At 39.1% G+C, this 11,598-nt stretch overlaps 1 protein-coding gene across 3 annotated transcripts in view; it reads right to left on the reverse strand.

Annotated features, from left to right (window-relative positions):
- LOC102840464 (H(+)/Cl(-) exchange transporter 3-like) overlaps nt 1-10,643 on the reverse strand; it is a 145,214-nt gene extending 134,571 nt beyond the window's left edge. The window contains exon 1 of one of the 3 annotated variants that reach the window (XM_006864531.1): nt 10,156-10,557. The gene's annotated coding sequence lies outside the window, so the exon portion shown is untranslated. Of the gene's footprint in view, nt 1-10,155 lie in introns of all 3 variants that reach the window. The other 2 variants (XM_006864533.1, XM_006864529.1) reach the window with 2 other exon arrangements.
- Nucleotides 10,644-11,598: the final 955 nt, after the last annotated feature.

Genomic DNA, 11,598 nt, shown 5'->3' on the forward strand with positions numbered 1-11,598 from the left:
AAAAAAAATTACGTATTTGTCTTTGCTAAAATTTGATTAAAATAATTTCTACAGCCAAAAAAAGAAATAATAAAGAAAAAGTGAGAGAGAGAGAAAAAAACAGCAATGGATCTAAATCCACAGTAAAAACAAGGAGAACTTACTTATTCAGGGCCCATGAACAGATCTGGAGAGAGGGCCAACTAGTGGAAAGCAACATCAATGACTCAAAAGTTTGTGTTTCTTGTATTATTATTGAACAGACTTGATTGTCTAGAAATTGGAAAGTCCATAAAGAGGTATTCAAGAAAGACGACAGAGGAAAAAAATAGGTGGACATATTATATATGTGAGGAATCCTTAGTAGGACTGTAGGATAAGCACTGGACTGTTAACCACAGGTTCCAAGTTCAAACCCAGCCATTGTTCCATAGGAGAACGACGACGCTATCTGCTCCTATAAAGACTTATAGCCTCAAAACTCTATATAGGGTCGCTATGAGTCAGAGTCAAGTTGATGGCAATGGGTTTGGATTTTATCATATATGTGATGACCCTGGAACATCTGGGTGGAAATATGAGGGGCTTCAAAAGTTCTTGGGAAATATCCATTATCTTTCAATTCCAATTTTCCACAAACTTTCTGAAGCCCCCATAAATATATCTAGCAGGATCCACTGGCTCTCCAATGAGAATACAAGGGCAAGTAAAAAAGTATTGCTACAAAGTCAAGGAACCATTGTTAAACAAAAATATCAAAATCTGAAGCTACTGTTACTGGGCATAGCCTCTATCTACGTCTATACACTTCTGAAAGTAGTGTTTCCATCTCTCTAACTGGTTCTGCATTCTTCAATTTACACTACATCAAATGGCAGTTTTGGCATTCTCAAGGGCAAAGAAATCAGAGTGTAATCATGAAAGAACTTGAGAGAACAAAGAAATGTTCCTTTTAAATGTTCATTAAGTTTTGGGAACAAATAGACGTTTGAAGATAAAAATTAGGGATGTCACGTATAAACTGGTACCCTTATGGCAATATTTTTTGACTGACCCTCATGCGTACTATATTCATTTTCTATATGGCTTCATATCAGAGAAGACATCTTACTTTTCTCCTTTTTCTAAGTTGTTGTTGTTGTTAAGTGCCGTCGAGTCGGTTCCGACCCATAGCAACCCTGTATAGGGTTTCCGAGGGTGTAAATCTTTAGGGGAGTAGAAAGCCTCATCTTTCTCCCGCGGAGCAGCTGGTAGTTTCGAACCGCTGACCTTAAGGTTCACAGCCCAATTCGTAACCACTACGCTACCAGATGAGGAAGAAAGTGACTAAATTAAAATTATGTAGAGCTCTTTGCTCTGGTTGCATAGTAGTTACGAGTTGCCCTGCTAGCCTCAAGGTCAGCAGTTCCAAACTACCAACTATTCCACAGAACAAAGATGAGGCTTTCTGCTCCCATAAAGATTTATAGCCTCGGAAATTCTATACATGGTCACAATGAGTTGGAACCAACTTCACAACACACTATCACCACCACCAGAGCTATTTATTAATTAATATAATTAACTATACATACAACAATCACACCATTATTTCAAAATCATTGAAAAAAATCCCAATAATATAAAGTACACATCTTTTTCATATCCTAAATATTCTAGGGATTTCAAAAGATATCAAACTGGTGATTACACTGAGGACTATACTTATACAGCAATACATTCACAGTAAGATAAAATGTACACATATACTTTCAGGGCAAGATGGTACAGCAGACAGATACACTGAGCAGACCCTCTGCAATAAGGGCATGACAGATCAAGGGAAACAGTTACAGATGATGATCTTGGAACTTCAGAAGACAAGACAGAGAAGTGGATTGAGTGACGACTAAAAGAGAAAGTTGACAGGATCAGCAAAAGAAGAAAAATAAGTGGGTGGTCAGCTGACCTAGAACAGAGAGGCCATCTTGAATTTTTGCAAGTGACTGTTATATCAGCACAGGACTTGGATGGAGGTTAGCTGCAAGGAGTGGGCAATTGTTCCTTGTTCCCCATGCCCTCATGGGCCCAGTGGCCTATAGCACTCCCTTATGCACAGCCTCTGCTCCGCCTGGGAACAGGACTATGCTTAGAGGTGTGTAAACCTGCCCTGAAGTATGCTATAGAAACAGCAAACAAAGAACTGCATTCACACTTCCATTCTCTATCACATCCACCAAGAAACATGTGGTGCGTGTCTGAGAACACACCAATATAAAACCATCAATTAAATATAAATACAACAGCACCACAATGTCCCAGAGAGAATAGACAATTTTAGTTTACATGAGGAAACACAACAAGAGTGCCTCAAACAAGTGACCAAAATACAGTGTCAGAAAATATAATGCCAGAATTGGTATCAGAATTACTTGATAAGGAATTTAAGAGAATTATATTTGGATAGCTTCAACAGATTGAGAGAATGATGAAGAAAACTGCAGAAGAAATCAAGGAAAACTTTGGAAGAATTCATGGTACAAACTTAAAAATAAATGAAAAACTAGAAATCTTTCAAAAACAGCAATTAGATCCCATGCCTACTACTGTAAAGTAGACATTTAAGTGTCATAGAAATAAATACTGGAAATTATGATTACAGAAAGCTTGTAAACTCGTCTTCAGCCAATAGCAGACTGAATTAGCTAAAAGGGGGATTAGCATTTGCCCCAGGAATTCTTGTTAAGTCTTTGTGATGCTTGGGACCTTAGGTGGAAGGAATCCTGAGCCCCACCCAGAATGTTCTGAACTGTGTGACATTCCCACTTGAAAAGACATGCAAACCAATCCAAAACAGCTGGGAGAAGAGAAGATTCTTACTGAAAGAAAGACCTGCAGGAAAAAAAAAAAAAACAGACTGGTTGGCTGTTAGAATACCAAGCAAGCTGTTTGCTTTGGAAACATCCAGGCAAGAAAATATCAGCCCATCAGCGAAAAACCTTTCTAAGATTGAAGTTCAAAGGGAATCCATGAGCAGTCTACTATGCTCACTAGTGACTACCTTGATCTACTTGTAAGTAGAATTGGGGGAAATGCAGCAATGAAGACATGGACTGAGTCTGGCCATGTTTCATCGACACCTGTTGACCTTATCACTAGAGAAGAGGAAGGCCCGGATGGACTAAAATTTAGTGAGAAGTGTGAACTCCTGAGCCCATGGGCACTGACCTAGTTACTGGATGCTAGAGCCCAAAGTGAAGCAGCAAACTGGTCTGGTGTGTGGAGGCATGCATAAACACTCAAACTTGCTGCTAGTACCCACTGACTTAGCTTGGATGGCTAGTTGACCAGAACTAGACTAGGTAAAGATAAACATTCTTGATATTGTGAGCAAGTATAAATTGCTACAATTTGATGAAATAGACCTTTGTTTATGGATGCAGTTACTCAAAATTCTAACTGAAATTGAAGGATTCTACATATCAAGGATCAAACTTGTTTTCTCAGTGTGTTAGGTTGACAGGGACGGGCAATTTAGGCACTGGCTATCAAAAAAGGGGGACTATGTTTGGTAAGATGGAGGGTCAGAGAAAAAGAGGAAGACTCCCAGTGAGATGGATTGGTAAAGTGGCAGCATCAATGGGTTCAAGCATGGTAACAATTGTGAGATTGGCCCAGGATCAGGCAGTGTTTCGTTCTGTTGTGCACAGGGTCGCTATGAATCAGTATCGACTCGATGGCACCTAACAACAACAATAATAACATCATAAAGTGGCTGACTTAGAAGTTTTCATGAGTGTGCTTAGCTTCAGAATGAGGGGAGTACTACTGTAGAATACCCACTGAATAGTTTTCCTCTTTTCCAGATCTGGTGAAAGGGGATGGAGGATGATGGTGATTGGATTTTATGGAATTGTGAGTAACTGTTAACAGGATTAATTGTGATTATCACAATTGTGATTGTAGAAGATGTATAACTAAAAAGGATGGAGTAGTTAACCTTTCTTTTCAGGAATGGAGAATCCCAGGACCAGAAAGAAAGAGTATGAATGAAGTGTGAGATCCTACCTAAAAAAGCAATGACAACAGAGACTGTCCCAAATGGGATGGTTGTTGTTGTTGTTGTTAAGTGCCATCGAGTCGATTTCGACCCATAGCGACCCTGAACAGGGTTTCCGAGGCTGTAAATCTTTACGGGAGCAGATCGCCTCATCTTTCTCCTGCAGAGCAGCTGGTAGTTTCGAACTGCTGACCTTGTGGGTCGCAGCCCGATTCGTAACCACTACGCTACCAGAGCTCCTAAATGGAATGGTAAGGAGAGAAAAAGCATGGACTGAGAAAAGCTGGGTACCTTCTGGCAGGAAGCTGGTTTATAAAATATGCCCTTTAGACATTTAAATGAATATATATTTTTTATTTTGCATGTATACATCAAATATTTCTGCTTTGTTGATTTTTGAAAAATGGGATATAAAACGGAAGCCACAGGGAAGAAGTAGAATAACTGTTTTTGCAGGGAGGGGATTGTAATCATTTAGATGAAACAAAAGGTATGATTGGTTGAAAGTAAAGATGATGATCTTGTCTGTTAACTTTCACTCAATTCACAATAAAAAGTTAAAAACAAAAACAAAACAGCAATTAGAAAGTCAAAAGACTAATACTAAGACTTTAGAAATAAATAATACATTGAAAGGGCAAGAAAGTAGAACCGAATCAATGGAAGACCGAATTAGTAAGCTTGAAGACAAATCTCTCAATATTCATCTTCTAGAGGAATAATCAGAAAAAAGAATGAAAAGATCCAAAGAAAGCCAAAGATGTGTGTAGGATACTTTCAAAAGGAATAACTAACATGTGATTGGAAGAAAACTTTCCTAATATCATGAAAGACAAGAAGATATACATTCAGGCACAAACTCTAAATAGTATATAATCCAAAAGAAAATCACCAAGACATAATATTATAATCAAATTTTTCAAAACCAAAGACAGGGAAAGAATCCTAAGAACAGCTTTGGAAAAATGAAAAGTTACCTACAGGAAGAACTAGTAAAACTAACCTGATTTCTCAGCAGAAACCATGCAGGCAAGACATACATAAAACTCTGACAGAAAAAAATTGCCAACCAAGAATCATATACATAGCAAAACTGTCTATTGAATATAGTGGTGAATTAGGACATCTCCAGAGAAACAGAAATTGAAAGAATTTGTAAAAACCAGACCAACCTTACAAAAAATACTAAAGGGAGTTCACTGGATAGAGAACCAACAACAGAAGGCAACAACCTGCGATTAACATACGTGACAGAATCACTCAGAACGCAACCCAGATATGTTGTTAAGTGCCATCGAATCAGGTCCAACTCATAGTAACCTGTATAGGGTTTCCAAGGAGCAGCTAGTGAGTTTGAACAGCCAACCTTGTATTTCAAACCAAACTTGTGGTCAGGTCAGTGCTTATCCTACAGTGCCACTCCAGGCCTCAAAATATGGAAGTATTCAAAATAAAACAAGACAGAAAATACGGAACCAGAAATACCAGTTTGCAATAACAACCAAAAAACCATAAAGTAAAAAGAAGGAATAATGTAGTCACAGAACATCCAAATGAAGAGAAAAATCAAGCAAATTTCAAGGAGAAAATAAACTAACTGTAACCCTAAAATTAGACAAGTCTTACTCCTAGCCCTGGTAGCATAGTGGTTACGAATCGGGCTGTGAACTGCAAGGTCAGCAGTTCAAAAACTACCAGCTACTACGCAGGAGAAAGATGAGGCTTTCTGCTCTTGTAAATATTTACAGCCTCGAAAACCCTGCTCATGGTCGCTATGGGTCAGAACCGACTCAATGGCACTTAACAACAACAGCAACTCCTAGCCCTAGGCCAACCCCTACCACTAGCACTAATGCTAGTCCTAACCATAGCCCTTTACTTAATGAAGACCTAGGCCTAGCCTAGACCTAGCCACAGTCCTAACTGTAACTCCTTACTCCTTACCTGACCTCCAAAATGTACAAAGAGTTGAAGAAATTTAATTCAATAGTTCAAATAACTCAAAGATAATGGGATACAAATACAAAGATAGTGGGAACTCAAATATAAAAACATCTGCAAAGACAGATTACAGAGGTCATTACCTACCACAAGAACTGAGTGTGGTCTACTGATTACATCAACATGTGGGCAGAGTTTAACTGAAAAGTTTTCAAGGTACCCAAAGTCAACTCAACATAATTATTTCTTGCTACACTGATATGATTTTAAACTACTTTTGGGGCACATAGTGGCTCCATATGATAAGCACTGACCTGCAAACCACAAGGTTCTTAGTTTGAGCCCACCAGTCACTCCATGGGAGGAAGATGAGGTTTTTTGATTTTTTGAGGCTATAAAGCGTTGGAAATCCTATATAGGGTCATTATGAGTCAGAACCAACTCAACGGTACTTCACAACAACAATAGGATAATTTTCTGTTTTCAGATATCATGATTCATCTACTGTACTAATGATATAATCAAAATCTGAAAGGATCTACTATACATCAGGATTTCTGATTTCTATCAATGTTGTTGTTGTTAAGGGCCATTGAGTCAGTTCCGGGTTTCCAAGGAGCAGTTGGTGGGTTTGAACTGCCAACCTTGTGGTTTGCAGTTTGGTGCTTACACTACAGCTCTATATCAATAGCATGGATGAAACTATGAAAAAATATTTTCTCATTTTAGTAATATTAACATAAAAACTCCAAACCTGTACACTAGGTAGAGATGTTGTTGTTGTTAAGTGCTGGCAAGTTGGTTCCGACCCACAGCTACTGGTGACCTTGAACCACCAACCTCACAGTTCAAACCGACTTTGCAGTCTAGCACATTAACCCACAGTGCCACACCAGGACTCCAGGTAGAGATATGTTAAGTAATTTATTACACTTCACCTACTTTCCTGAAGTGTCAAAATAAAAGACACACACACAACAGGACTTGTTTAAAATAAAATGGACAAGATCAGACAGGGGACAGAGTAGAAATACTCATTAATTAGAATCATAAGATTATAGAAAAAGCATGAAATGTAGTTCAGAGTATCACAGCGGTAAGGAAGAATTTATTCTAAGAAACTGTCGACACACAGTTGTTGTTAAGTGGCATTGAGTTAGTTCTGACTTAGAGCAACCCTGTATAGGGTTTCCAAGGAGCAGTTGGTGGATTTCAACTGCCAACCTTGTGCTTAACAATCCAGTGCTTATCCTACAGTGCTACACTAGGACTCCCCAACACATAATGTTGTTATTAAGTGTCATCAAGTCAGTTCCAACTCATAGAGATCCTATGTAGGGTTTCTAAGGAGCGGCTGGTGAGTTTGAACCTCTAACCTCATGGTTCAAATAGACTTCATGGTTAAGTGTTTATCCAACAGTACCATACCAGGACTCCCCAACACATACTAGACATGACAAAAATAATGAAATTGATTTGTCCAAATATATAACACTACGTTTTAATTATATTTTATACTTATTGTTCATTCATATTAGCACTTATCCAAATTACTAGGCCTTATGTAACATGTTTTTCCTCATAAAAGTAATTAATGAATATCCCATTAAAAAAGAAATAACTTTCTACTCTGAAGAAAACCTTTTAAACTTAAAAGATGTTTGGTGGTGGTGGTGTGCTGTGGAGTCGGTTCCAACTCAAAGTAACCCTGAATAGGGTTTTCCGAAACAGTAAATCTTTACTGGAGCAAAAAGCCTCATCTTTCTCCCGAGAAATGGCTACTAGTTTCAAACTGCTGACCAAGAAATTAGCAGCCCAACAGTAACCACTATGCTACCAGAGTCATTCAAAACTTAAATGATACATTATGACAAAAGGGGTAAAAATATAGTCTAAGGCTCAGACTACAAAAAGGAGTAAAGGTAAAATAATAATCCAATAAAAAGATTCTGCGGCAGACTGAAACTTTGAAAGCTTGATCCACAGGGTGAGAAATAAACTTCCTTAACTTGGTTCTAGTCAAACTTTAAGACCAACTCTCCCTATATATTAATAGCACAAACAGACAAGGATTTTTCTTTTGTTAATATTTAATTGACACTTATCTTTAAGAAAAATGAGTCATAGCTACATTGTTTATGTACACAAGTAAAAGTGCATATAGAAACGAAGATTTTTAAGGTGGTAGAATTATGGGTTTGTTTTTTAAAATCCTCTATCTTCCAGTGTTTCTGTAATTTTACATTACCATGACAATTAAAAAAAAATAAACCTGTGATGCCATGTCTTTTATTCTATCTATCCCTTTGTCTAGCATTTTGATTCTGGAGCGTAGTGGTTACGAATCGGGCTGCTAATCTCAGGGTCAGCAGTTTGAAACTACCAGCTGTTCCATGGGAGAAAGATGAGGCTTTCTGCTACCGTAAAGATTTACAGCCTCGAAAACCCTGTACAGGGTAGCTATGAATCAGGACTGACTCCACCGCATATTACCACCACCACCACCCTGCAGTTATTAAGGAGGAGAACTCTGAAATCACACTGCCTGGTTTCTGTATTAACTCTGCCAATTACTGCTGTGGTAACTTGATACAAATTAGTTAAATCCTCTGTGCCTCAGTTTCTTTAACTGGTAAAAAGTAACTACTACACAAATTGATAGGAGGATTGAGATAATCCACAAAAAAAGTATTTAGAAGTGGGCCTGAAACATAGAATGCACTCAGTAAATACTAAATCTATTGTATCATGTTATACTTTAGATCCCTGCTAACAAAAACTAAGCTGAAAAGTTCTACAAAACAGTAATAGTAGCCAAAGAACCCCACTGGACACTGCTTTGATATCTGACCCACCACAGAGATCAAATCTGGCTTCCTGAGTGGTCTGAAAATTATCATCAACAAGTCACAACAGGAAGTAGAAAATCTGTCACCAATATGACCTGGAAAATGGCCAATTTACAAACATAAATCCGAAACCTCAGCAAATCTGTTCTCCTATATTGTATATATCTAAAGCCAGATTTAACGTAATATATTCCTAATGAGCTATATATGATTGAAAACACATGTTAAAGCACAAGTTCCACATTTTTAAAAAATGTAAATATTATATACATTGATGTTGATCTCTTAAACAAAATAACCTGATTTGTTTATCAAGTAAAGTACTAATCTTTGAAAGAGAATGTATGTGTGACTGTAAGGGATTCAGTCAACAATGGCTGTTTCTAACAGCCAGAGTTTTTCTGGAAATAACCTCTCGTCAGAAATCACTTAACAATAATCCATTTGAAAAAATATGTATAGGTCACATACATGGTTTTCTGTCAAACTATATACAACAAGAACACAATCAGGAGCAGCAACTTTAAGATGAAAGTCAAAAATTCATATATAAGCATTTAACATCTCTATGTACTCTAATTATAGTGATACTACTCTATAGTAACTGACAAAGTCACATAAAATTGACTGACAAGAGCTAAATTATTTCCATACAGACCTCAAGAAAATAATCTTCTAAAGCAAGATGAAAGATGTTCTGAAAAGATCCAACAATTACACAAGCCACAATGATGCTGCAGTAACTGAATTGCATGGCTCAAAAAAGTTTATGTTTGCAGGACTGAACTTTTGAATAGATACAAGATGGGGCCACTGTTCAAAGATTCAATTCTCATACGCAAGGTTTTTGTTTCAGAGAAAACAGAAATCTCATCTTTTATATGCACAATGCATTTGCAATTATATTTGTTCCACATTTTTTAAATGTTATACAATAAAACAGCATATGCAAAATTAACTTCTGAGATTCTAGGAACTATCAACCCAACAATTTAAGATCAAAACAATTAAATTTAAAATGTTTTTTTACACATATCAATCTAAACTAATGATAGTGAAACTGAATATTAACTCTAAATGTGGGCAAATTTACTGAAAATAAAATACACTAGGTTCGAATTTAACCTTTCCCTGGAATCTACTTCTATTCAAATATGTCCTTTGACACTCACTGAAGGAAATGGGTGAAATTTTAAAGAATGTCCGCATGTTACAATCAGAGGGTTTTAACATCATGTAGGTACGTCTGTTATAAAAGAAACCAAGATACGAGCACTGGCTTCATGTTTGACCCAAAATCCGTGAGCCTGACAGCGCAGGAACCGTCGCTCATACAATGTAACTCACCTCGCAGCTCAGAGGCATAGCAAAATCGGTGACTGCTTTTTGCGCTGCCTTTGGATTCTGCATCTGTTTCAGACCTAAAACCTAGTTACCCTGGGACCTTCATCTGATGCAAAGCTTACACACAACGAAAACTATCGCGATTTTAAAAGATACCTGGTGTTTTCTACTGAAGATGTTACGGAAATTTTGCCAGGTGGGACTTTTTTTGGTCCTCCTTCAAACACAGGAGCAGCATTAAATTAAATCCTTCTTGCTTTGGAGGGCCCTAATGTCAACCTGCTTCTACTCAAAAATAAAAATTCCCGACCTCACTTCCCACTTGTTAGACTAAAACTAATCCATGATCCAACTCTGAAGTGAGGTACAAAAGCTTTCAACCCGCCACGCCCTCCTTCCTCAATACCCAGCCTGAATCCGCGAGGCAGGCGGACTAGGACTCTGAGTAAGGGGCTGTGGCTTTTGGACCGCACCGGCCGAGACCCACGAAAGAGAAGCAGTAGAAGTCGGGCGACCGACAGGTACGTCCCCAGCGTCGACGAATGACGTCAGCACGTTGACGTGAACGGCCGTTCAGCGTCCGGACGCCCTAATACCTCCTCCTCCGGTTCTGTTGGAGCCGCGTCGGAGCCTATTGGGCGATTTGGGAACGGTGGGCGGGCCAGTCTTGGGGGCGCTGGCTCAAGGGGCATGCATTGAATGGACGCGGTGTCTGTCACGCGCTAACCTTACTTCTTCTTGTTGAGTGCCATCGAGTCAGTTCCGACTCATAGCGACCCTGTATAGGATTTCGGAGGAGCGGCTCGCCGACTTTGTGGTTCAAACCGACCTTGCAGTCCAGCGCAATCGGTTCCGACTCCTAACAGCCATTTATACGATTTCCGATGCTGTAAAGCTTTGCGGGAGCAGAAAGCCTCATCTTTCTCCTTTAGAGCGACTAGCGGGCTCCCACCGCGAACGCAGTGCAGTGCTTATCATATGAAGCCACCGCGCTCCTCCACCTTGCTTAGGTCATGCAATTAACTCACGTCACTCGCAGTTGCTGTTTGCCTCTCTCGCCTCCCAGAGAAAGGATAAGCAGCAAACGGCTTGGCGGTAGCATCTTCGGAACGCCCTAGACAATCCCCCATGTCTTCGCAGAGCTCTTATTAAACACTGGAGTGGGAAGACCTTAAGCATCAGTCGATGAGCAATAGTTTCTGAAACTTAGATCAAGAGGAATGTGTTGTTGTTATGTGCCGTCGAGTCGGTTCCGACCCATAGCGACCCTGTATAGGGTTTCTGAGGCGCAGCTGGTGACCTTGAACTGCGAACCTTGAAGTTCAAACGGCTTTGCAGTCTGGCGCATTAACCCACAGCGCCACACCAGGCATGGGGGGCGGGGGGGGCTTCAAATTTAAACCATCACCAAATGCTTGGACTTGTCATCTTGCCTTATAGGTCCTT

The sequence above is a fragment of the Chrysochloris asiatica genome, unplaced genomic scaffold (genome assembly GCF_000296735.1).
Source record: "Chrysochloris asiatica unplaced genomic scaffold, ChrAsi1.0 scaffold00066, whole genome shotgun sequence".
Taxonomy (NCBI): domain Eukaryota; kingdom Metazoa; phylum Chordata; class Mammalia; order Afrosoricida; family Chrysochloridae; genus Chrysochloris; species Chrysochloris asiatica.